This window comes from Pollachius pollachius (assembly GCF_949987615.1).
Source record: "Pollachius pollachius genome assembly, chromosome: 1".
Taxonomy (NCBI): Eukaryota; Metazoa; Chordata; class Actinopteri; order Gadiformes; family Gadidae; genus Pollachius; species Pollachius pollachius.
Window position 1 is genome coordinate 50,090,571 of NC_136934.1, and position 26,661 is coordinate 50,117,231.

At 42.5% G+C, this 26,661-nt stretch overlaps 2 protein-coding genes across 3 annotated transcripts in view; one reads left to right on the top strand and one right to left on the bottom strand.

The window, feature by feature from the left end:
* The window catches only part of LOC307083520 (protein NLRC3-like), a 129,831-nt gene that overhangs the window by 51,183 nt on the left and 51,987 nt on the right, over positions 1-26,661 (top strand). The window lies entirely within an intron of this gene.
* Positions 1-26,661, bottom strand: part of LOC307083454 (uncharacterized protein) — a 74,929-nt gene that overhangs the window by 23,169 nt on the left and 25,099 nt on the right. For both annotated transcript variants that reach the window (XR_013812281.1, XR_013812282.1), the window contains exons 9-14: positions 6,216-6,278; positions 6,025-6,141; positions 5,757-5,826; positions 3,904-4,123; positions 1,412-3,242; positions 752-925 (exon numbers count right to left, since the gene is read on the bottom strand). The gene's annotated coding sequence lies outside the window, so the exon portion shown is untranslated. The remainder of the gene's footprint in view (positions 1-751; positions 926-1,411; positions 3,243-3,903; positions 4,124-5,756; positions 5,827-6,024; positions 6,142-6,215; positions 6,279-26,661) is intronic.

Consider the following 26,661-nt stretch of genomic DNA (forward strand, 5'->3'; position numbering starts at 1 on the left):
CATGCTCCAATCTTTCATCGATCGATGCTTCGGATTTTGTTGATGCAACGGAATACATGATGCATCATTTTACCAACATTTAAGATGATCGCGATGAGTTCTGCCCGTTCTGCCTCCATTTTGTCTATGGTCAAATCAAAACAAACTACAGTGACAGCGGACACACTTATCCCGCCTCTTGCGAACTTAGGCCCTACGTCATGTCCCGCCCATTGCAAGCCCCCCCCCCCCAAACCCCCCGTTGATTCTACTGATGTCTAAATGACATCGATGTCTGCATATAAAGCATTAAGTGTGAATCACCCTCAAGGTAGAATTTCGTGAATTACAAATGCGGCAAAAATGTGTGAAAACGGCTTATAGGTAGAAAATGATTATGCTTGCTTCATAATGTAAGCAGGAAATTATTATGCTTGCTTCATTACGTAATTGGTGTACCAAAATGTTTTACGTTGTAACATTATAGCAAAATGTTATTATATTATGCGCTCAGAAATGTGTTACCAACTGGTGTTTCCACATTATTGCTATGGGTTTAATTACAACTAGAGGTTGAGCGTGCACAACGCGTGCGGAAACTCCAGTAATAATAATAATAATAATAATAATAATAATAATAATAATAATAATGATATAATGTATACCTAAACTGTCATGGCAACCCAAATAAATACATGATGAGTTATCTTATATACTCATTAAAATAATATACTCATATCGTGTAATTGTTTGCACTTTGAGTAAAACTGACCTGAGAGTTTCCAGTGTACAGTGTGGACTCCCCAGTCCAGCAGAGAGTAGCTTCACTCCTGAATCCTGCAGATCATTGGTACTCAGGTCCAGCCCTCTCAGACTAGAGGAGTTGGAGCTGAGAACTGAGGCCAGAGCTTCACAGCATCTCTCTGACAGATGACAGCCATTCAGCCTTCACACAAAATAAACAGAACATGTTAGGAACTGTGATCAAACTTAACAAAAATCTTTAACTCATTACATAATGAAGGAATTTTACTAGTTACAATAATATTCACTAAATCATTAGATTTATAAATATAAATTATCTATTGGATGTAAAATGTGGAATAGATGTTTAATTGTGTTTTCAAAATATATATATATATTTTTTTTACTACTTCTATATTCTAGTATTCTGTGTGTACGGAAATTTCTTATACCTTAATTGTACACCTGCAAGATGTTTTATATATTATTGTAACTTTTACATTCTACTAGTATGTTTATTCTGTTGTGAGTAGAATAGTAGTACATGTTATTTAATATAATATAAATATAATATAAAGCTGTTATGAACCCACAGTGATCTTTTGCATATTATTTTAACCTTATATTCCAGTTTTAGTTATATTATGTATATTGTGTGTATTGTAATTCATGTTATTAGTAAACCTACAGAGATTTTTTGGTGGCTTTGAAAACTGGCAGCAGCTTCAGAAGACCCTCCTCTGAGGCAGAGTATTTCTTCAGGTCAAACACGTCCAGCTCCTCTTCTGATGTCAGTAGGATGAAGACCAGAGCTGACCACTGAGCAGGGGAGAAAGATTCTCTTGAGAGACTACCTGATGTCAGATACTGTTGGATCTCCTCCACTAGAGAACGGTCGTTCAGCTCATTTAGACAGTGGAACAGGTTGATGCTTCTCTCTGGAGAGAGATCTCCATTTATCTTCTTCTTGATGTAAGACACTGTTTCCTTATTGGTCCGTGAGCTAGTTCCTGTCCGTCCCAGAAGACCTTTTTTAGTGATCAGTGGTCTACTTTTTTTCTTTCCCAGCAGTCGTCGTAGGACATTCTGATTGGTCTCCAGAGAGAGGCCCAGGAGGAAACAGAGGAACAAGTCCAGGTGTCCGTTATCACTCTGTAATGCCTTGTCCACAGCACGCTTGTAGAGGTGGAGGAGTTTATCTTCACCAGAGGTTGGCTTTTCTTCTGAGAGCAGATTGACCCCCTTGTTGATGAAGGACAGAAAGACATAAAGGGCAGCCAGAAACTCATGAATGCTCAGATGGACAAAGCAAAACACCCTGTCCTGGTACAGCCCACACTCCTCTTTAAAGATCTGGGTGAACACTCCTGTGTACTCTGAAGCTGATTTGATATTGATGTCACACTCTGCTAGGTCTGCCTCGTAGAAGATCAGGTTGCCTTTCTTCAGCTGGTTAAAAGCCAGTTTTCCCAGAGAAACAATGATCTTCCTACTCTCTGAACTCAAGTGTGGATCTGTTTTAGCTCTCCCATGATACTTCCTGCCCCCCTGTATGGACTGGACCACCAGGAAGTGGATGTACAACTGAGTCACGGTCTTGGGCACCTCTTCTCCTCTCTTAGATGTTTTGAAGATGTCCTCCAGAACTGTAGCAGTGATCCAACAGAAGATTGGGATGTGACACATGATGTGGAGGCTTCTTGATTTCTTGACGTGGGAGATGATTGTGCTGGCCAGCTTCTCCTCTCTGAATTTCTTCCTGAAGTACTCCTCCTTCTGTTGGTCGGTGAACCCTCTCACCTCCGTCACCATGTCAACACACTCAGCAGGGATCTTATTGGCTGCTGCAGGGCGTGTGGTTAACCAGATGTGACCGGAGGGAAGCAGGTCGCCCCTGATGAGGTTTGTCAGCAGCACGTCCACTGAGGTCGGCTTTGTGACATCAGTCCAGGTCTGGTTGTTCTGGAAGTCCAGAGGAAGTCGACACTCATCCAGACCATCCAAGATGAAGACAACTTGGAACAGGTCAAATCTGCAGATTCCTGCTTCTTTGGTCTCAATAAAGAAGTGATGAAGAAGTTCCACTAAGCTGAACTTTTTCCCTTTCAGTAAATTCAGTTCTCTGAAAGTTAAGAGAAATGTAAAGTGTATGTCGTGGTTGGCTTTGCCTTCAGCCCAGTCAAGAGTGAACTTTTGTGTTAAGACGGTTTTACCAATGCCGGCCACTCCAGTTGTCATAATTGTTCTGTTTGGTTGATCTTGTCCAGATAAGGGTTTAAAGATGTCTTCACATTTTATTGGTGTTTCCTCCTTGGCCAGTCTCCTGGAAGCTGTTTCAATCAGTCTGACCTCATGTTCCTTGTTGACCTCTCCACTGCCTCTCTCTGTGATGAAGAGCTCTGTGTAGAAGTCATTGAGACCTGTTCGCTGTCCTGCTTTAGCGATTCCCTCAGACGCACACTTGAATTTCTTCTTAAAAAGAGACTTAATTTTGTGTTGGCACTCGACAGCAGCAGATCCTAAATGAGAAAACAAGAGAAGACATCCGATAGTGGATGGTGACATCAGTGGAAGCATGTTAATATTTCCTGTAAAATTATCAACTTCATGATATTTAGTGGCTTCATTACTTGTGGTTACAGAAGCTGGTCGTGACAAGGCCTGGATAATTTCTTCAGAATTTTGATTATTATTTTCAAAGCAATTTGATTAGTCTAAAGATATTAATAATAATGATAGTGAATCAATGGAAAGTGACCTGATATGCTGATTTAACAAGATAGTGCTGCATCTCTTCAACTGAGTTATTCTTCTGCCGATTTGCAATTTAATATTTAACATTCTTTAACCTGCTAGACACACATTAACCCTACATATCTGGATTAAACCATTTAACCTGATAACCCTACAATAACCCTACATATCTGGATCCAACCATTGAACCTAATATCCCACAATAACCCTACATACCTGGATCAAACCATTTATCCCTCAAGAGAAAATATATTGAAAAGTTAGAAATACAGAAATCTCACATTGTGTAATTTAGTCTGAACAGTTCAAATATTGAGTTTCATACTGCTCTTCAAAATAATAATTCATTCACTGTTTTTAAGATGAGATTATCTCCTGTGCTTCAAAATAATTGTCTCTACTGTCTTCAAAATAAGAGTCTCTTACTGTCCCCCAGTGTGTCGGCCAGTTCCTCCTGGTTCATCTCCATCAGGCAGAGCTTTGTGATGTCCACCACTCCCTCTATGGCGCGCCTCCTCTGCTCCTCGTTCTTACCATCCACCTCCTCCCTCTGACTCTCTGAGCATTGTGGGTAATCTGAGAAGAGATCCCTCCAGAGCTTCTTCAGCTCCTTGTCTAGGAAAGCGTGTGCGTTCTCCTCAGCCCTCTGGAAAAGAACAAACATCGAGGAGAACTTTACTCTGAACTCACTGATGACATCAGAAGCATCTGTCCTGGATTCACGTCCCGCTGGTCTAAAGAGCGAAGCCTGGAGACTATTAGCACCACAAGAGATGCTTTCTGATGTTCATGTAGAGCAGGGGTCGGCAACTGGCGGCCCGTGGGCCATAATTGGCCCGCAAGACATAATATTTGGCCCCCCAGACTATTCTGAAGTTATATTAATTATTATTATTATTTTATTTTTTTAAGGGGCAGCGTGAGAGAGCGTGGTGTGTGTGTGTTGTGTTGTGTGAAGTGTTTTAAGAATAGTTGGCTGCTGTTTTGGATGCACACTACTGCCCTCTCTCCAGCATAAGGCCTTTATACACTGCCAAGCCGGTTCGGTCGAGGCTTGGCACGCCCGGCGATTTCACTGTCTTATCTCAAGCTTCCTGTGTTAAACCGAGGGGGTAAAATCCCCCGTTCGTCACGGCACGGGCTTTCTTGGTTCACTGGAGAAGGCGGGGCTGCGCACGGAGTCTAGACCTCTTTAGAATAATTTGCATATTCCCGAATGTTTTTATTTTTTCATGAATTGAGACACCCGCATGCAAGAATGAGTTCAAGAGTATAGGCTACAAACGCGATTAACTATTTACAAGTGCAAAATCGCCAACATATTCTTAATTTTGCTGACCACTTGGTTTTCATCCCGACAAAAGCCTCAAAAGGACAGTTCCTCTGCGTCTCTCTGATAGATCGCACCATCTTTCAATGTCTATGTTTAATACGACTGCATCACCTTCTCTCACATGATCAGCAGCTCGCAGATAACACTTTCTCTCCAGTTGGAACTGCTCATGATGATATCGCTGCGTTGTCTCTGTCTCTACCCAAGCCCCCCCGGAACCGCGGAGCCGTTGCATTTACATCAGAATGAAACCCAATAAACCGCCAATGTGTTTAGGGTCCGGGAGGGTAAATTGGGGCGCTAGCTCAAGCAGGCAATTTACCTCAGGCAGTGTAAACGCGCGGACTGTGCAGCGAAAAAGGCGTGCATAAGACAGCATATACACTGTCAAATATGCCGACAGGAAAGGAGGAGCGGCTTCACGCGTGGCCTTTGCATACAATGATACCCTTTTTACAGACTCTTTTACCTGGCAGACTCCGCTGGAGAACCAGGCTGACAACTGCACAACTTTTTCCCTTTATCTTCATATTTAAGTTAGGACTTAGAGTTATTGGGGGACGATATCAGCGAATAAAGTCATTCAAATACCAACGGGATGTCCCCCGCTCGGCTACATTATGAAATAACTTATTTTTATTTTTTAATGCAATCATCACAAACGCGTTTGCTGTTTATAACTTGATCAGGCATGACATTTACGTGATTAGGGCATACACTTGTTTTTATATACGTCTTTTAAGAGTCATCTAGTGCTTGGTAGGTATATGACGGGCCTGTGTCGCAGTTCCAGATGCACTTTCATTAATCAATTCCTTGAACTAGCCTTTAATAATGTTCTGGCCCGCCACCTACTGGCTGGAATAAAAATTGGCCAGAGGCCAAACTTAGTTGCCGACCCCTGCTGTAGAGCTTAAGTCAAATGTCATGTTGGACATTTACAGACCTTGATCAGCTCTGTTTGATTCTGATGTACAGACTGAGCACTGGTAACATTTGACCTCTGTTGGGGTTGTCTGGGGAGAGAACACACACACACAGTAAACACACACACACACACACACACACACACAAACACACACACACAGTAAACAAACACGAGGGGGGGGAGAGAGAGAGAGAGAGAATATTTTTCCTAACTTATAAGCATCAGTTTCGGTGGAGTCTGATAACATTTAACTGGTCTGTTTTCATCATCCGTTAGAAACTCCTACCTCTCCTCTCTGGAGTGGCGTCCATCTTTAAAGTTAAAAGGATGATCCATAGAGTGGTCACTCTTCATGGAGACACAGCTGGGTCCAGGGGAGTCTGCTCTCTGCTGCTGGACTCCTCTAGAAAAACAAGAACTTGGATTTATGGACGTTTGATAGGTGGTGTATTTTTATAATCTCTGATGAATCCTCACCTCTTCTCAATAGACTGCTGTACAGACTGAGCACTGGAAACCTTTGACCTCTGGTGGGGTTGTCTGGGGAGAAAACACACACACACAGTAAACATACATACAAACAGTAAGCATACAAGAGGGGGGAGAGAGAGAGAGAGAATGTTTTTAATTTTTAATCTCTGATTAATCCTCACCTCTTCTCAATAGACTGCTGTACAGACTGAGCACTGGTAACCTTTGACCTCTGGTGGGGTTGTCTGGGGAGAGAACACAAACACACAGTAAACATACACACACACAGTAAACATGGGAGAGAGAGAGAGAGAGAGAGAGAGAGAATATTTTTCCTAACTTGTAAGCATCAGTATCGGTGGAGTCTGATAACATTTAACTGGTCTGTTTTCATCGTCTGTTAGAAACTCCTACCTCTCCTCTCTGAAGGGGCGTCCATCTTTAAAGTGTGAAGGAATTTCCATAGACCGGTCACTGTTCATGGAGACACAGCTGGGTCCAGGGGAGTCTGCTCGCTCCTGCTGATCTGGGCTTCAACACAACACACACACTACTGTTACTCAGACTAATGATGGAGTCATGATATATCACTGCTGAGCTCTGAGATGGTCAACAGTCACAGACAGAGAGGTCCTCTTCTTACCTCTTAGCTTTACTCCGGGGGCCATTTTCCCCAGACAGAGTGGTCCTAGAGGTCGGACCCCCCTCCTCCCTCTCCTCATCCATAGTAGACTGGAGACCTGGACACAAACACAACTACATATTGTTTCTGTGGATTGTATTTGAGTACCAGAGAGGAAATTACTGTAGAGAAGACAAACAAACATAGTAAGGAGATATTTTGAAACGTATCCACACTGTCAGAAATACCTCAGATCAAACCAGGACAAAGACCTGGACCTTGAGTAAGAGCTGTCATTAATCAATCATTAACTAACTAAAGAGGATTACGGTTCTACCTGTACTCTCTCTCTAACACACACACACACACACACACACACACACACACACACACACACACACACACACACACACACACACACACACAAATCGGTCACTATGGGAGTATTTAAGAAGTACTTTAAAATATATTAATGCAGTTAGATTATATCACCATAATCCTAAAAAAACATGACATTAAGCAAATTGTACCTTAGCTTCTCGGAGACTTCCTATCCTTCTCCTCTATCACTATCTATGTCTAGATCTCATATTATCATTATCAGGAAAAATAAATATTTCCCTTTTGACCTTAGCTCCGGTCCGATCCCCGATCCGGGGACCTGCTGGTACCGGGCCTTGAAATATTTCCCAGAAAAGGATGATTAAAAATATGACAGGGCTCCACACTAACTTCATGCGTTGGTTGCGCTGGTGCGCCTAACTTTGCACCAGCACAAAATTTAGGTGCACCAAATTTTTCATTGCGTCGCCTTTAACACCATAAGGTCACCTTTTATCGCTCTCCATAACTTTCATATAATGTGAATGACTAAAAAGGGTCCCTGAAACGCAGCATGAGGTGTAGAGAAATGCTTGTCTCTATTTGAAACAAAAATATATATAAAAATAAAAATAAAGTGTTTCAAGTTTTTCACTGAGCTTGAATGGAACATTTAAAACTAAAAAATTAAGCAAAATAAAACATTTCCAAATAAAAAGGCTTGTGCAGGTAATTCAGACTCTCCGAATAACTACTCTCAGTAGTAGGGCAGGTTGGAACAGTAGGCTTAGTTTTTTTGAATGAAAAAACATTCTATGTTTTTACCTCGCTTAATTTTCCCCCTCTTTCGTCGCGTTTATTTTCTTTATCCATTTCAGTTACTCTGGTGCTCAGGTCGTTCGCAATTTAAAAAAAAAACACAAGCAGCGAACAGGACCAGAGCTAATCAGAGGCAAAGAACCGACCGAGCTCTTTCTCTTATTGGTTTAGACCACGATATGATCCTATCATGAGTAGGGATGGGGATCATTAATATTTATTGATATCGATACCATTTTCGATACTCCTTAACGATCCAATTCTTTATCGATACCACTATCAATACTTTTCTATTAATTGGTGGAAATACGAAGCGTTTTTAGTGATGAGGAAAATATTCAGGAAATAAATAATTGCATTTTAAATTAAATATGTAATTCTTAATAAATATTGACATCAGTAGTTTCAGTTATATAAAATAAAATGATTCAAGCACTATACAACTGTATTAGTAATACAGAAACATGAGTAATACAGTATTACCATGTTTCTCACCAAAAACTCAATTTACCTTTTCTTTATGTTACATTTGAACGCATCATTATACCCTGACAGTCGTTTTACTGAGTCAAACTCAACACATCATCACGCAGCACATCTGAAACTTTATTTACTTTTTAAGATAACTAGCTTGTGTGCTGCTGATTACAACACCGATTTCACAATTGGATACTATTTTTAACTGACGGGACTAGCGACAATGTCTGTGTGTGCAATTACCACTCGTAGTTTGATTGGATGATTAAGACGGGCCCGTCTGTGGTGCGACAGGAGAAGGAGGAGACAGAGTCTTTTCAACTCAGAGACGGTCGAAGGTACTGCATTTGGTCTTTATTTGATGCACAATGCTATTGTGCTTGGCCATTGAGGTTGTGTTCCCCCCTTTACAATAAATGATTTTCGCCCTTTTCGCCCGTTCAGCCAACCTCGGGAGCAAAGTTAACAGCCAGACTTCACTTGTTTTACTTGTAATACCTGTTTGCTTACAATTCCATTCAAAAACATTGGTGGACACGCTGCAGTGATTGGATTGATTTGATTTAAATGCTGTGACGCGACTCAAGGGACACAACATTACATTACAGGACCTACAAGACAAAATATAATAATAAATGAACGACGGGACTCAATCCCCATCCCTAACCATGAGTGTGAGTTCGATTACAGGAGAACACAGAGAGATGATGCGATTGCGAAGGAAATTTATTTTTTCACCCGGGCAGCGTCAGGTGCACCAGTGCGACCTATAAAAAATATTAGTCGCACCCTTAAATATTTTGGTCGCACTCTGGAGCCCTGAATGATAATAAATATTTCATGTTTTATAACTTAGGATATACGAGTTATGTTATACCTCCAACACATAGAATCCATACTTTTATTTGTAGTGGAGAAAATGGAAACATTTTGTGAAATATTGGTTTATTCAATTTATACAATTTGTTGCCACCTAGTTCATAATATGCAACTAAACCACCCTAAATTAAGCACTGTAAACTACTTTGTGTTTATTTAAGACTCAGTTGGCCTTTTCTTTCTCTTATAAATTGTATTTTTTATATTTAGTAAATTGTTGAAGGGAGCCTGAGACTCAATTTCTCAAAGAGAAAGTAAGTCTCAAAGAGACTTAATTTCTGTGAATATTAGTGATGGACCCAATGATTATTTTCCTTGATTCAGTTTGCGTCGGTCAGTTCACCAAGAAGAGTCGTTCAGAATCGTTCGTTCGTTCAGTTTCCGGTAGCGGTGAATCGAATCATGGAATGCACGGTTCTCAGCTGAGTCAGTCAGACTCAGCTCCTCCCTCGTTCTCATTCTCAAACGATCGTGGAAGTCATCAATCAACATTACAACTTTAACCAAACGCAGCGGGATGGGGAGAAGTATTTGATTATTGGATGTTTAACATATCAGCAAGATAATAAAACTTGATTTAGCAATGATGGTGGGGGACCCGGGTGGAGAACAAACCATTAAAGAACGAGACAGATTTAATATTCAAATATTTCATTAATCTGGCATGACACAGAAAGTACAAAGACAGCATGCATTTACCATGTCACTGATATTGAATTGTATTAACGTACGCTCGCTCACTAAGCCTCTTCCCCCTTCACCACTCAGTCAGTGAACGAACAGCGAGTCAGCGACTAGTGGGTCTGGGAGGAGTCGAGTCTGAGAACGAACGAGACGAACGAGAGAGAAGAATCTGAACCCTCAACAATAACGTGATATACGACACCACATCGCTGAACAAAACTTTATTTAAGTTGTTGTCCAACAGCGTTTGATTTGATAAAAAACAACAGCACATGTTTGATGACAGAAATAAGAAAAAAGAAAAGTTGGAAAAGAGAGTTTGTCAAAGGGGGTGTTTCCACCACAGTTCACAGGGTAGTGAATGCAAAGTTAAATTTCACGTCATCTTCGTATGCATTAAAAAATAACAAATACACCACAGTGACATTGTGGAGAACCTGATCAGACAGCGAGTGACCAATTGCAAATCACAGTATGATATCACACTCAACAGAGAATACACCCCTGGAATGAACTGTAACTTTGGTAAGGTTAACTGGAAAATGTTTAAGCCTTCTCGTCTTCATTCCAATCCTTTCTGGAAACCCCCTAGGTGTTAATGTATTCAAGAGTTCTCGGGCCTTAAACGATTAACAGGAAGTCTGTGTGTCTGTGTCTGATGACTCACCTGCTGAGAAGGTTCAGGTTACAGGCTGGGCAGGTCTGGGGAGAGCGGGAAAGACAAAGGACACTTGTTTTACCTCTTGACAAACACTTGTTGTGGACATGTTTCTGCTCACTTAAAGTATGTAGGGATCAAGGTATCTTTAGGCCAAAACAAACAAATTCTATATAAACGGGCAACAGTATTCATGTGTAGTATTGTAGTGTAGTAGTAGGTAATGTCGCCAATAGGTTAACCTGCTGGTGATCAGTGCAACACATTACTCCTGACAGTAAAAGTTACATTTGTGATACATACCTTAGCCACACCTACCTTAACCACACATTTAGCTACACATTATCATCCTACCTACACATACCTACACACCTCCATACAGTCCTGTGCTTACCTTTGGAAAATAAAGCCTATAAACTTGGAACTCCGACTGGACAACCCTGTGTTCTCAGCGACACCCCCATTGGTCTCCAGACCTAGACATTCCCAAAACATCCTCTTCAACTACTAACCCTAACGATTTTGAAATCGACATACTTATCCAAATGTTACCTTCTATTGCAATATAACCCAGAATACTAATGTTATCTTGTAATATGCGTTCTGTGTTCATATATCCGGGACCCAGAGTACTAAAGTTAGTATGTAATGTGTATGCACGTCATCTTCTCTAACTTTATCTAAACTGAATACACATTAGCTTGCCCGGAATATGAGGCTATAAATTAGACCAATGACATAACTTTACTCACTTTGGTTCATGTGAGGATGATCTGTCCACTGACAAAACAGTTCTCCTTACTGCCAAAGATCCCTCTTGGGTTTCCAACTAAATCGATTTAAAATGACCAAGAATCTGTCGATGCACCGATTCAAACGCTGCGAATCGGTTGAGTGAAGCTTTAGCCTGATATCAAGACAGCATTGTCAACTAATTTCATTCCGTTTCGATACGGATCCATAAAATTACACTTTAGGAATTGGGCACATCCGTGTGTGTGTATACGTATAATTGAGAGCGCGCCCTGCATCTCGGAAGCAGGTAAAGGCGCGTCACGGTCCTGGTGTCAACGAGACGCCTCGCCAGTGATTCCCAACAGCGACTGTTTATGTGCACTGCGTTGGGAATCTAAAAGTTCTTCACAGCAGGTTTTTTTTATCCGATAAAAAAAGTCAGAACTAAACAGAACTTAGTAGGATCAGTTTCAAGTTCGAACGCATTAATTTCCTTGGAGCCTATCACCTACTATCCTTTTGCTTTTATTTATGAGAAGCACATACAGTATTGCCACTTGTATGTTCTGGGTCCAGGGTCTGTGTTTAGGATGTCTGGGTTTAGGTTCTGGGTTCAGGGTATGCGTTCAGGGTCTTGTCGACCAGGTAAACACGCGTCCTGCCGTTCTCTGAGCTCCAGGAAACGCACCAAGTTCCAGGTGGATAATATTTAGCTCAGACCTCGTTCACTCAATACATTCATGATCCAAAATCTGACAGCAGCTGACCTCAGATCCGGTGAACTGGGCTTTTATTTCTTTCACTTCATGTTTCGACAAATCCTGTTGCTGGAAGCATTTGCAGACAAACTAGACCAGCACATGAACATTTTAAAATGTAAATACATACACACATTCCTGTGTAATTAATTAAGGTGTATGACAGCTCCCTCTGCTGGACAGTTTGGACAACAGTTTCACACCAAACTACGTTTTCCGTTGGAACCAACGTAACTAGAGTACATTGATGTGAGACCGGGTTGGTGGTTTGAACGTGTTGTAGTAGCAGAGAATGGCCTGCGGGGGCATTATGTACGTTAAATGCATGAAAAGGCTTGAATTTATTAGTAATATGGATGTTTTATATTTTTACAAAATAGATTGTGAACATTGCTTAAAAACAATCATGTTTATTAAATGTATTGCAGGAGTTTAGATTGTTAAAGGACAATTAAATGAACCGCACCAAACATGCAGAAGTCAATGCAGGATTTTAATATATAAACAAAAACACTTGACAGAAGATTAATACGTATTTTTGTAAAGGAAAGCAGAGGAAAATTTTTCCCAAATTAATCGTTTCAAAATGTCACCACCATTCAGAAAGCAAGTGAAGAGGTTTGTGTAAAACCAGTCCTCCCTGACCAGCTCTGTCCCTGACTCTAAACCCTGACTCTCAACCCTAACGCTGAACCCTCTGAGGGCAGGAAGACGCTCCTTCAGTTTAAAGGTTCAAGAAGACACTCCTTCAGAGTAAAGGTTCAAACCACGGAAAAGGAAGAAGGGGAAGGAGTGGAGAGCAGTGAAGTAGTGAGGTTAGTGACACACGTGAGGGAAAGGCGTGTGGAAGCACACGGGTACATGTGGGGTCAAGAAGATCACTCCCGCTGGAGCTCCTTGATCCATCAGCCTCAGACCGCTGAGCTCAGCAGGTCTTCTGGAGGACGAGGCTCAGATGAACTGAGGAGACGGGACCAGCAGATGTCAGGATCAGGTGAGGATAAGCTCAGGTGTGTCTGCCCCCGACCAAACAGGATCAGGTGAGGTTCAGCTCAGGTGTGTCTGCCCCCGACCAAACAGGATCAGGTGAGGTTCAGCTCAGGTGTGTCTGCCTGACCCAAACAAGGACATGGATTAGGTTCAATACTGAAAAGATGTAACATTATCTGAACCAAAGAGACGTCATTAAGGAGCAGGTAGGCTTTAGGGCGCCTTGCTCAAGGACACATCACTGTATTCTGAGGACTTGAACCCGGCACCACTGGCCGAGATTTGAACCCCCAACCCCCTACCTAGCCCACTATGTCCAGATAATGCAAACTTACAAGGAATCCTTGATGGTAGAGTCCTGGTCGTCCTCAGGATTTGCCTTTCAGATGTACGGCTTCTCCGTCAGTCCTCCAGATTCCTGGTCTGGTTACAAACGTAATTTGTCTCTAATGTGGGGTAACAAACACAGTAGCAGTTTGGCTTTAATCTAAGGTCACAAACACAGGAGTAGTTGGGCTCTAATGGCGCGTAACAAGGTAGGAGCTGTAGTTTGTCTGGTAACCAACCACAGTAGTATGCCTTAACTTGTACTGGACAAACTAATCCTGTGTTACAACAAGTCCACTCTGTTTACTTTATGCAAACTTACGAGGATCCTTGTTGGTAGAGTGATGTCGTCCTCCAGAGTCTTGGCTCCTCCATCAGCGCTCCTCAGCGATTTGCGCTGAGGAGCGCTGATGGGCGCGTTCCAGACCGAGTCCTGGTCTGGAACAAACAGCGCAAGTCTGGCCCCAACGTCTGGTAACAAACATGTAGTTTGTCTTATTTTTAAGCCCTTTATTTCCACTTTGTTAGTTTAATACAAACTTACAATCCTTGTTGGTAGAGTGATGGTCATCCTCCAGATTCAAGGCTCCCCTACCAGCTCGCCTCCGCTCCAGAAACGCGTTCTAGTAAGAAAACACAGCTGTAGTTTGTTAACGCATGTCAGAGTAACAGCTGTATTTTCCCCTTTTCAAATCAACCATGTTAAGTAAATACAAACTTAGGAGGAATCCTTGTTGGTCGATTCCTAGTCGTCCTCCAGCGTCTCAGCTCCTCCACCAGCTCTCCTCAGAGTCCTGGTCTGGAACAAACAGCGGAAGTCTTGCTTCAACATGTGGTAAAACAGATGTAGTTGTCTGGTATATTAACAAACGCCGGTAGTTTGTGGTAGCAGTATTCTACGAGAAGTGGCAGTGAGTGTGATGATCACTTCAGAGTCAGGCTCCATCTACCCCACGACCGACATCCTCCACCAGGCAGGGCCTCCATCAGCTCCTCCACCAGGCAGGGCCTCCATCAGCTCCTCCACCAGGCAGGGCCTCCATCAGCTCCTCCACCAGGCAGGGCCTTCAGCACGGCTCCTCCATCAGCTCCTTCAGCCATGGATTCCTGGTCTGGTTACAAACACCGTTGGTCTCAGCAGTAAATCACCTGGGGACGCAACACACCCCACCTCCTGCATCTGAGGTTCACTTGTAAAATGGAAGACGAATTTAAACATATTTAAACACTTAAATTAGACAACGTCTACAGATTAACGCGTTCAGCAATTCACCCACTACGGTCGTAGCAGAACTAGTAACAATAATGGCTCATATGACTATGAATTAACTCAAACCACAGCTTGGCACAAATTTAAAGTCATAAGATGATCAAAACCAAACCTAAACTACAGAGGATTTCAGTGTTTCAGAGGAGCTTGGTGATGGTTACCCTCTGGTCCGGTGCTGCAGGCCCCTGGTCTCCAGCCTCAGTCTCCGGTCCGTCCTGGCACCACAAGCCTCCGGTCATGAGCATTCCGTTTTGGGAATGAAGACAGACCAGTCCACAAGTTTAAATAAGTGGTTCAGCCCATGCATTGAAACTGACCGGAGAAGACTACTCACACACCAGAGCACTGACCTGTTCTTGAGGACTTCTGACAGGAGGTGGAGGTCTGGCTCTGGGTGAGGAGATTGAAGTCTTAATCTGGGTTAGGAGGCAGACACCTTGGGGCAAACATGTTACCTTTTTAAACTTGTACAGTTCTAGAGTATCTTCTACTGTTACATGTGAGAAAGACAGCCATTATTTTAGCTTTGATATTATCCAGTTGGTAACTCAGCACCAAGGTCGTTGTTTAACGTCATTCCATTGGGTAGGGTTTAACTTCTGTGGCAATTAATGACACCAGATATTTAGAACTTACAAAAGCTAAGTACAAAAGAACACTAAGCAGTATAGATATTAAATCAAATATAATTACTCAGCCATATTCAGGTGCTGGGTTCCGTTGAAGAAATGCCAAATTGTCTTCCGCCTTGAAATGATTTTCAGCCTTCACTGATGGTCAGAAATGGGCCCGCAAGTAGAACACTGTTTTGTACGCAGCGAGAGTCCCGTCAACGTGGTTAAAAGTACGGCGCAACCATCGGAAATTAACATATTGTACGATGTACGTGTCAGTATGTATTTAATTTAGTCAAACTTAAGTTGTTTAAGATAAGGGGCAACAATTCCCAATGGAAACCGACTGAAAAATAGTCTCCGTTGGCAACGGCTCGAGGTTACGCAAATACAATCCAGAACGTTCCGCCAGATTCCCTCAGGGGACTCACGTCCAACGAACTGCCAGTTGGGTTCTTATGGTTGTCACGACTACAACGTTCTATGCTAACCATTGAGACTAAATAAAGTGACCGCACTCAGAACCTTCCACGGCGGGAACTACAAACCATCTGAGATTCCGGCCGGAACCAACCAAAGAAAAAACAGAACCAGCGCCTCACCTTGAGTTGAACGGAGGAAGATCCTGAAGTCCAGCGATGGTCTTCATTAAAACACAGCCAACAGACTTACCTTGATGTGATCTGTTTGTTGCTGTTGGTCATTACTACTATTCAGTGTACCTTTACATTATTATGCACCCAGTGTGTACAAGTTATATCACTCAAAACCGTACGAAGAACCAAACTACCATGTACGTCCCACAACAACTTTAAACCTCAAATCTATGCCTAAAAACAATGGAATCATTCAATACAAAACCCTGTCTAGATTTTACAATAAACAGAACAATTATCTCCATTATTCAGGGTACAAACCATACAGAGCAAATCAAAACGCTCAGAGAGCCGACCATAGCCCTGCCACGTCCCCCTGACGCCTCGTCACCAACAGCAAATCATGCCAGCCAACAAATGGAAAGGTCCAGTGAGAAGTGGGAATTTGAGCGAAAGGACTGCCCATAATAAAATGAAGCCCAATTCCTTAACTATCCAACCATCTTCATGGTTTAAAGGTTTACAGACTTGAAATGCCATTGTGATCCAATCACCTTTGTCTGCTCCCTCGTTACTCAAAAACTCTTCATCTCCATCGCTAGAGCGTTGCCCTACTCATGAGGGTGTAGTCAGAGTGAGCAGAGATGCATGCTGGGATACAGTGCTGTCTGAAGTCTTCAGTTCTATAGACACGCCCCCTTAGGAGAAACCAAGTGTTTGAGAATCTGTCGTGACATCAGTTACATGAGCTGGAATATCCTTCAAGATGGCGCCAGGATTCTCATAGGAGAAAGGCCAAGAGGAAGATGTGAGGGTTCTTCCTCTCAGCCAATGGAACGCAGCAACGGTCTTCATCAAAGTACCATGGAACACTTTGAAACGTTCTCCTCTATACACCTTGAAGCCCCAGTGAAGGTTTCCTTACCTCCTCAGCTGAAGAGCACAACTTCAGCTTGAAGACCAAACTAGTTGGAGTTCCCAGATTGGTTCTGATTTAAGGAAACCAATCGTTCATCTAGTCCTGTGCGAAAGAAATACAGTTCAGCGTGAGAAGATGTGCCACTGAGAGCAAGACAAGATCCACAGGGCTCTCCATCAATCCAGCCAGGTAGGAAGAGCCGCCTCACTAAGGTCATCTTGAATATCCATTGATGTCCCTTTCCAATTTCAGACTGTCCTTGTGGAATGCCTTTAGGTGTCCATCCTCCATTGATCTTGATTGGTGTAGTCCTAGTTTGAAGTCACTGATCTGAACACGCCGCTTGCATCTTTTTACACTTGATTTGGATACTCTCCTCCCTGCCTACTGTGTTGATATCTCTCTGGAGCGTCGCTCTGGGCTCTTCATGTCTACTGGAGGCCTCAGGTAAACGTGGGGCCGTCCATCAGGTATGATTTAGTTGACGATTGCGATATCCCAAGCCAACCACACAGTCCCCCGTATGAACATTATCATTGTCAAAGCAAGCAGGACACACACGTAGAACCCAGGACACACACACGTAGAACCCCATGCCAGATGGAACCAAACACACGCAGAACCCCCTGCCAGGTGTGAGTGGGGGGGGGGGGGAAACACACACTAGAACTCTAGCGATGCTCAAAAATCCTCCATCTCATTTCAAACCCACACACACCACTGAGCCATAAAAGGCCAAACACTCACACAGGGTAAAAACCTCATGCCAAATAACATTCCATCATCCACCCCCAGCTCTCCTGCCAGGACACCCAGAACAGAACAATCAATGTCTCCAGAGACGTAAATTATGTACAACATTCTTCAGTGGTGTCCCACATTGGTGATGGATTATGCTTGGTGTCTCCAAAATGTGTCCCAGGTTGATTCAACGTCTCTGAAGTCATGTCTTTGTAGTCCAGTGGTTTCCTGAATGAGGTGCCTTCACAGATGCAAACGGTGCAGCTTTAGTCAGCCTGAGGACAGGAAGGAGGTAATCTGCTCAGAAGACCACCCAGTGGAGGGGGAGGGCTCTTGAGGAGCAGGATCCATCTTGGAATGTCCCAAAATAAGACCTTCTTGGAAATGAAATTGTTCCTGAGGAGTCACGATGCCTGGAGGGGAATGTTGAATGTGTTCTATGGTTCTCTGTGTCAGACTGAAGTTGTGTTTTAGTCGTTGAGATGAGGATCCCCCTCATCTCCTCCTGGTGTTTCTCCTTCTGAATCCCTGTCTCCATCTTGAAGAACATTCTAGTCCATGTAACTGATGTCACGACAGTTTCTCAAACACTCGGTTTCCCCTGAGGGGGCATGTCTACAGACCTGTAGACATCAGACAGCTCTGTATCCCAGTATGCACCTCTGCTCACTCAGACCACACCCTCATCAGTAAAGCAACACTCATGTGATGAAGATGCAGAGCTCAGGAGAGTAGCTGGAAAGAAGACTGAAGACATCAGAACCCAACCCATTACTCCAGCTTACAACAATAACTTAGAACCTGTAACCATTTTAACAAACCATTAAAACCAACATAAACCAAACGCCTTAGTAACCCATGAACCAATAAAACATCCTTACTACTCAGATCAACCTTCACCTAACGGGTTTACTCACCAGGAAGCCAAAATACTTCAACGTGCCCAAGAATAATGAGAAACTAATGACTTACAGTTCGCAGTTCATCTTCATGGTTAAGTTGGGATACTCACAGAACTGCAGTTAAATATCCATGATAGACCTTTGAAGGAACGAACAGTTTGCTCATTATTGTCCCCAAACTTGGGCACTGTCCAACTGTCCCACAGTTCAACATCTACCATCTCCTTCAAATCAGATAAATGAATGGCAATACAAATTCAGGACATTTGGGATCATCCAACTTATAAAAAATGTTTAAGATAATTAACTAATCCATCTTTTTAATAAATTATACAGATTATCATTAGTCAAGAGTGATTTACTTCTTACTTTGAATGTATAGTCTCTAAAATGTTGCTTTCAGGTAGAATCATTATTTAAATTTTAAATGAGAGTTAAACCACCACAATCCCCTATTTCCTTCACACATTATCAGTGATTTATATTCAACATACAAGTCAATGCAGTTGTGCTTTGCTACACATTTCTACTCACATCAGGTCCAGATGAGATGCTCCTCTTTACTTCAAAAAGTCTTTAACCTGTGAACAGGAAGAGATAACAAATAAGTCACAACCGAGCTCAACAGAACATTACACACACGTTCTGGATTCTGGGAACACAACAACATACCGCGTTTTGGAGACGCTACACTGCCAAACAGAGGAAGACACCAACATACTGTCCGGTTCGCCCTTAAGTGAAACGCACCAGATGCAACCAAATAACCAGTTAAGAAAACCACTTGGCGCTCGAGCTGCGGCAGGTGAGCTAATTAGTAAAACTCAACGCAGGTTCGGCGCCCTCTGGTCACCTTGGTAACAGTGAGAGTCAATTTCAGCTCTGTGTTTGATCTTAAATGACCTCCCTAACCTCACCTTACTTTGTGTGCGAGTGTGTGTGTGTGTGTGTGTGTGTGTGTGTGTGTGTGTGTGTGTGTGTGTGTGTGTGTGTGTGTGTGTGTGTTAGTACTGTTTGATGTCAAGTTGGTGAAAAGGAAATCACGTGCGATCTTGCGTCCCTGTGTGTGTAGTGAGCGGATGTGGACTGCAGAGGGCGATGTTTCCACACGAGAACATCTCTGCGTGCTCTGCGAGATACCGTCTCCATAGCAACCATAACTTTGTAGCATCCTGAACGGCCCTTTGAGGAGTGAGAAGGAAGCTTTCATCCAAAAGAGGACGGAGAGACTCATTCACTGGTTAAACTGGAGTCATCTGTCATATGCACGCACACACCACAGATACACACATATAGATTCACACACAATATTGATACACGCAACATATAGATACAAACCATATGCACACACACACGATAGATACAAACCATATATAGATACACACACACACCATAGATACACACCATATAGATACACACACACCTAAATAAACAAAATATGCGGTTTATTATAGCTTTAAATAGCTACCTGACTGCTGTGCTGCTTATCCCCAAACATCTAAAGGTCCATTCAAGTTATTTCAGAGTAAAATTAATACAAGTGAGACAGACCTTACACACACACACACACACACACACACACACACACACACACACACACACACACACACACACACACACACACACCCCCCCCCCCCCCCACACACACACACACACACACACACACACATGGATCTGACTGGGGATAGGATAGGTTAATTCACTTCAGGTTATGTTTTTAAACAGTTTATTCTCTTGCCAGAAGGGCTATCTAGACTCTACTAATAAATATCTCTTTTCTTTTTTTTTTTTTACCTTTTTTTTTTATTCAGGGCTAACTAAATAATCCCCGGGGCTTTAGCCCCGAATAAAACAGCATAGCGACGCCACTGATGGAAGACAACACTTGCCCTTATCTAGAACTGGTTTACCAATACACAATGTTTAAAACTGAGCAAAGTTGATGCCAACAGACGGTAACAACGTCAATCAATAGTAAAGCATGTGATATGATGGTTGATTCTTTTATATTGACTAAAACGTTCATGTTCCTCCTATTCATGCTCATCACTAGTAAACCATCCGTCACCAACTGGGCAACTCTGGCCCGTCAAAATTTGACCCGAGTTGCTGAACGGAAGTAGAATCATAACAGCGATGTGAACGCACCATAACAACCGGAGTTGTGAGTGTGTGAAACACAGCCATGTGTCCGAAAACGGTGAAACGATTTTCAGTGAACCAGCGAATCTGAAATCATCAAATGTGTGGAAGTCCTTTTGGTCTTATAAGAAGGAGGGGATTATTGACAAAAGCTTCGCTGTTTTTTAAATTGTGTAGGACAGCGATGAAGTCTATAAATAAACAAATACATAGACATGTAGTTCTAAACCCAAGTGGGTGCTACACACTGGTGGTGGTTAGTGAGGTCCCCCCTTCACTGTAAAGCATCTTTTGGGTGTCTAGAAAAGCGCTATATGAATTCAATCCATTATTATTATTATTATTAAATTTGTAAATGTGTCTTCCATTTTTTTTCCCATGCCATGAATAAATATAAAAACCTAAGATTCCATGGTCCCTATACCATATAACTATTTGAAAGTAGGCAATGGCTCTTTTATAGAAGGCTTATTTTAATAAGTATAAAATGAATGTGTTAACGTTAAACAAATATTAACTGTAGACGAGCTGGCTGTCGCCTGGCTGACGCCGCTGTCAGTGTGTGAATGCGTGTATGAATGGGTGAATGTTAGGCAATGTTGTAAAGCGAGAGAGCACTGGTTAAAAAAGTGCAACATAAATGCAGTTAATTTACCATTTAAAAAAGCCTGATTCCCATCAGTTACAGAAAACAAACCCCTTTTTGGGGTGGCACACACACACACACACACACACACACACACACACACACAGGAAGGTGTTGAGAGCAGCAGCGAGCGCTGTATCCCGGGCCGCTCTCCAGACCAGGGTGGTGAGGATCAACCAACTGATGAGCAGCACCATGAGGCGGGAACACAGGACAGGGGACGAGGCTAGGGGAGGTGTGTGTGTGTGTGTGTGTGTGTGTGTGTGTGTGTGTGTGTGTGTGTGTGTGTGTGTGTGTGAGTGAAAATATTATTCACGTTTTTTTAATGTATTTACGTATGTATCTCTTTATTTATTGAACATTGGATATATTTCCAATATTTTTTTATTTTCACCGACTTGGTTTTGGCGTTCAAGGTTCAGAGGTTTGTGGGAACAAAAAGGAAGCTTGGCTTCTGTCCTTCGGTTCTGAGCGTCTTCCGTATCATGTGTCGTCAGGTGGTGTGTCAGGCATGTTCCACCAACAAGTTCTATCTGGAATATCTGAAGAACCAGCCGGCTCTCGTCTGTGACCATTGCCTCATCAAGCTCCAGGATAACAGTAAGAGATGAGGGATCTTTGGCGATGTACAACTCTGCTAAAATAATTGTGATTTAACAAATGATAATCGTATCTAATTGTCCCGTTGTCCAGGTGACCGTTTTCTAGGAAACATAAGAAAATTCCTGCTGCACTTAAAGAGGTTGGTCACAAAGAAATGCGAACACCGGCATCCTTTTGAAAATAAGGGTTTTTTATTCACAATTACCTAACCCCAGACCCATGGAACCAGTCGGTCCAATTGGATTTGACTGAGGTTTGATTTCTACATGTGCAACTTTGTGGGTATTTCTCCTGTCTTCTTCTAGGTTTCTGCCAACACAGAGAACACCTCCATGAGCGGCCACCTCAACAGGTCAAAGGGCAGCAAGAAGCAGTGGAAGAGACTGTGGTTCGTCATCAAGGACAAAGTGCTATACACCTACGCTGCCAGCGAGGTACCGGGTCGCGATCACACCATCTGTGTCTGCCTTAATGTTTAAAACATGCTTCAGTGACGATGAAAACCTAGAATAGACTAGATCTATATTCACCCAAAGGGGAAACTGGCTCCTCCTGCACAAGTAGGCAGAGGGTCAGCAAAACTGAAATAAGTGCAGTAAAAGAATTAACATGCAAACAAGATACACCAATATAATTCCCATAACCCATTACCCCGTACAACATACACCCACTGTAGGTTTCAGGGGAACACATGGAAGAATCTCATATAAAAGTTAAGCCACAGGGAGTGGGATTCTGGGTAATGTAGTCCCACAGACCTCACTGTGTGTGCTTGGTGTTGTTTCCCCAGGACGTGGCGGTGCTGGAGCGCCAGCCCCTGCTGGGGTTCTTCCTGAGGGAGGAGGAGTACGGCTCTGCCCAACGCCAGCAGTTCAAACTGTACCATGAAAACACCCTGTTCTACATCTTCAAGGCCGACGACATCCCCACCGCACAGAGGTCAGTGTCACCAAACAATCAGGGAATGACTTTCTCCTCCATGTTGGACTCACCTCAGTTCGTCTTTTTCAAAAGCTGGAATTGAAACGTTAACATCGTATTTTGTGTTAGTTATAGTAACGGCATGCTCCTCTCCAGATGGATCGAAGCCTTCCAAGAGGCCATGATCCTGGAGGAGTGACCGTCCGCTGGCAGGCCGCACGTCCCTGGAGCCGGTGGATGGTGACCTGCCGATCCGGACCTCCATCAGCCTCCAGACCCAGGAGGGACTCCAGGCTCCCGCCCAGTTCACACCCCTCAGACCCCTCAGACCCCGTCGACCGCCACGTGGGGACCTCCACAGCTTTCTGTTTTTGTTCTCATCACATCCGTATCTGTCACTGCTTCAGAAGGCCGCGGTGGTCGGTGGAGCTCCGGTCATGTTGTACGTTTTGCTCTCACTCTGAGGCGGTATAGTTTCCATTTCACCGTTTCAGCGCGAGGATAACATTTTTTAATGAGACCCAGTGGTGGGTGACGAAGGTCATGTCCAGATGCACGTGTGAGGATGTGTTTAGCAAAGCAAGACTATTGAAAACCAGAGGAATTCCAATGTGTTGAAAGCCTTAGAGCGCAAATATGAAGGATTTAACAGCTGATCAATTGTGGGTATGGCGCTCTTTACAAACCAAGATATCGGCCTACATTTAAACACATTATCACATGCTCCCTGCTTTGCCCGTGTGCAAATATTCAATAGTCGCTTTTGTCCATGAAATAGTTCTAACTAAATTGGAGAGCTATGTTCAAGCTTGGAGGGATTCGGGAATGTGTAGCTGGACAGATAGGCTCGCCAGAAATGTCCAGGACATTTACTAAAAAGGTGGTACGTTACGGAGCAAAAATACCTCCTGGTTTCTGGTCCCCGGGTTTTGAATGCAGAACTGGATTGGGCTGTTTCAGAAAGACAGAGGAGTGACAGAGAGGGGCCAGCCGACCAATCAGAGAGTCTTGATGTTGGTGATCAATTTGAAGAAATGTGGCCCTGTCATTTACAGTTTTTTTCAATTGCTTGAACACATTTTGCAAAACTTGGCTCATTGTGTCAAATCTTAACACACAAGCAAAAGGCACAACACTGAGAAATATACCATTCACGTCTAGGTCAAATTGAAACTTTTCTATCGAAACCTAACAATCCTTTGCCAAATGTCACTCTGATGCCAAAATGATACACACTTGTATCATATGAATACACTTTCAGATCAGCAGCAACACACTAGTCTACTTTATATAAATCACTGCAGTCTTCCATATTCACTGTTTTTATTCAGTTCCACAGAAAGCACGTTTTCACAACAACCAAAAAATCAAATACTCAATACTGTGCATTGCAGGACGGTACTTTACAGTGCAGTAAATTCAGTTAAAGCAAGAATAAAACAAAAATACACAACTGTACTGTAAACAAAGAAAAACATGGTAATTGTGCCTGGGTGGGCTTATGGATCCTCGCCTTGTGTGCTGAATCCATCCATGGATTGACCTTACCTCAATGTCTCCGCAGGCCTGTTCCATTGCCTGCAGAAAAGGCATGCAGGCATGTGGTTGGTTGTCATATACACGCCATCTTCAAGCCAAAAAAGAATTTCTATAGGGTTTAGATCTGGCGAGTATACAACGTCAAATAGTTTATGGTTGGTGTACTTTTTCTGGACCAAAACAACCCGATGGAAACAAACATCCCAGATAACAACAAACCTGGGCTGCTCTGATCTGTCCTGTTCAGCTGCATCATGAAGTGCATCTAGAAATGTGATGTTGCGTTTTATTTGTATTGCAAGGACCTATTTTTGCATGATGGTGCAGTTACCCTCAAAGGCTTATAGAGGCACAAAATGATATATTTCCCCTGCGCTGCCCCGGGACGTGCACAATTGCCCTTTGGCCTTTTTGTAGCTGGCTGATAGGTGTTCAGTTTTGTGAGAAAGTGTTTTCAGGTGTGTATTTAAGTATTTTCAAGTAACCAATGTGTTTTGTATTTTGAATAGATGTATTTCCCAATGGTACAATGAGATTTCATTTTTGAATTAAGTGTCTTATGTATGAAATAGTGTGTAGTGTGCAGGAGCAATTGTGCTGCAGAAAGGACCAAGTGTGTTGCACAATTCCAGCTAAAGTGCAAAGCAGCGCTTTTGTTTAAGGTATGGTTACATGTGTTTAAGGTATAGTAACAAAAACTTCAAGTTGTGCTTTGGTCTAAGCATGTGTCTATAGTGTTCAAGTAATTCTCAAAAACTGTAATATGAAATTACATTCATGTCTGACTAATGACTCTACATATCACTATATTCTTGCAAAAGTGCTTCATTCATTCCTTCTTATTTTCCATTGAAAAAAAAAGTGGTAGAAATGTGTTTAACCATTTGGTATTTCCATTTGTCTGGCAACATCTTTCTGAAGACTTTTCCTATCTCCAAATGTCGTCACTGTGTGATGCAAATTGTGTTTGATTATCAGGACTTGGTGTGTGTGTGTGTGTGTGTGTCTATGACTACTACTATTTGACGAGTGACAGTGAATTGACATCAGATACAGGTCAATAAGGAGCGCAAGGCATTGTGGGTATCTTGCCCAAGGATGTTTCACGGCCAGACCCCGGGGGACACTGGGGGATCAAACCGAGGAACACCTCAAAGGTCCCAAGACATGCCACCAGGTGTGAGTATGATAAGCCTTACATGCTGTTTTGAAAATCTGCCCCTTATGACATCACAAGTAGGCGTGTCCACCTATATGTGTGCCTCAGCCTATCCAGTGGACTGTACCAAATGTCGCTCATCTATCCGTTTCTAAATCACATTTTTGCAAAGCTCTGAGCACAAATCTCATCATTTAGCACACTTGGTTCACCTGGAAACACTGGCCTTCAAAACAAAACAACTAATCACCAATAAGTCTAACTCACTTCTCACCTGTTCAAACTCAACTGGCAAAACACTTCAATCATGTGTCAGAGCATTAAAGAGGACTCGGTGAGCTCTACTGTGTTGTAGATATGGTCCTCTGGCCTGATCAGGATCGGAGGTGGGATACAGGCTGATTTACATGTAGATTTGTTTCACCTCATTTTTATTCTTATTTTTATTTTTTGTTGGCCTACGAAAAGCTTTTCATGCAGTCAGTTCAGCTGAATACTGTAATATAGTAACAAATAAATATTTGCTTTGTTACCTTTTTGTACTTGTGCACTGATTTCATCATTACATCCCGTGAAAGACAGTCTAAACATTTTCTTACTGTAGTGTTTTTCATTTTACTTATCAGTGCAATTACTGTACTGTAATTTGCCAAAATAGGTAACATTGCTGTATTGTCAGAACAATGTTGCAGTATCAACTATAGGTGTACAATATAACTCTGGGAAGCTGGGATTGTGAGTTTAGCCCATTGAAGCTTATTGGATAGACAAATATGCATTGTATCCTATTCTGACACGATTGTGTCAACGCAATATTTATATGATATATTCACAGTATTGTATTACAATATGGCATCAGTCTTCATACTATATGTAACACCTAATTGCAACTTAAGAAAGCTATTTCTAAACAATTTCATACATTGGAATATGTAACATGGCCTCATGAAGCTAAAACATATATAAATAGTATTTTGATGGAAGTGTTTTGAATTGATCACACCAGTGTTTAATTGATGCTCTCTAAGAGATATTCATTTGATAGCTGTGTTCACTGTTTTGAGAAGAATTTGTGGAGTTTTGACAAAAAATGATTAACTCTTCTCAGGTTTGAGTATAGAGTGTTGAGG